Raw genomic sequence first — 1,413 nt, forward strand, 5'->3', positions numbered from 1 at the left:
GCAGATGTCATCGGCGTAGATGAACTTCCTTGAAGAAGTTTCTGGGAGGTCACTGATGTAAATATTAAATAGCATAGGAGCCAGAACAGAGCCCTGGGGGAGGGCACTTGAGACAAGTCTCCATCTGCTAGACTTGTCACCTAGATGCACCCGGAATCTTCTGTTTTGAAGAAGAAACGATATAGTGTTGGCCACCCATGGAGGCAGGCATCTTGAGATCTTGACTAGGAGACCACGGTGCCAGACTGTGTCATAGGCTGCTGTGAGATCAACAAAGACAGCACCCGTCTTTAAATTCTTCTGGAATCCATTTTCAATGTAAGTTGAGAAGGCCAGAGCTTGTTCGCATTTGGTATGATTGCTGAGATGATTCCGTTACTATGATCCACACTGTCTGTCTCTATTCCCCTTTCCTCTCCACTCTTCCTTCCTCTTGACTTGTGTCTGTTCCCAGTTCCCAGCAGACCACTAGGTACCTCCTCTCTGGCATCCTTGTTCAGGCCTGATTCAGTCTCCACGCTGCACAGGATTCATGACAGCTCTTCTGAGGCTCTCAGCAAATGAAGACCACCTGCTTCCTATAATTAACAGAGAGTGTTTTTCGATCTCTGACCGCTTGGAGAAGTTTCAGAAAAATTTGAGTTTCAGAAAAATCTGAAGTGTTTTTGATATCAGTGACTATGAAAAATTAAGCTATCTGTGAAAATTATCATAGACACTTTAGAGCTTGAGCTGAAGAAGCATTCCAGGTAATCTAGTCCTATGGGGATGTTTTGGTTGGTGCTCCTAAGCAGGACCAGAATGCATTTTCTAGTGGGCACTGGGTCCTTTGCAGGCGCCACCTTTCATTTTTCAGTTTTATTCAGCGGAAAGCTCAGATACCGCTCTTCCAAGCCTTTTGGGTGTTCTTCAAGAACAACATGGGAGCATGTCCTCTCCTATTCACTGGTGAACAACACAGTCATTGACAAGTCATGTGCTATAACCAACATCACTAAAAGACTGATCAGGGCTGTAGCGCACCTGGCTAAGTGCACTTAGTATGAAGAGCAAGAACCCACACAGGAATCTGGGTTCAAGCTCTTGGCTTCCCACTTGCAGGGGGGACACTTCACAAGTGGTGAAACAGGTCTGCAGTTGCCTATCTTTCTCTCTCCTTCTCTATCTCCCCCTCCTCTCTCAATTTCTGTCTTATCCAATGAAGTGGGGGAAAATGGCTACTAGGAGAAGTGGATTCATAGTGCAGGCACCAAGCACCAGTGATAACCCTGGAGGCAAAAAACAAACAACAAAAAAAGACTTTTTCTTCTTCTTTTTCTCCTTCTTCTTCTTCTTCTTCTTCTTCTTCTTCTTCTTCTTCTTCTTCTTCTTCTTCTTCCTTCTTCTTCTTCTTCTTCTTCTTCTTCTTCTTCT

This window comes from Erinaceus europaeus, chromosome 6, assembly GCF_950295315.1.
Source record: "Erinaceus europaeus chromosome 6, mEriEur2.1, whole genome shotgun sequence".
In the NCBI taxonomy this organism is placed as follows: domain Eukaryota; kingdom Metazoa; phylum Chordata; class Mammalia; order Eulipotyphla; family Erinaceidae; genus Erinaceus; species Erinaceus europaeus.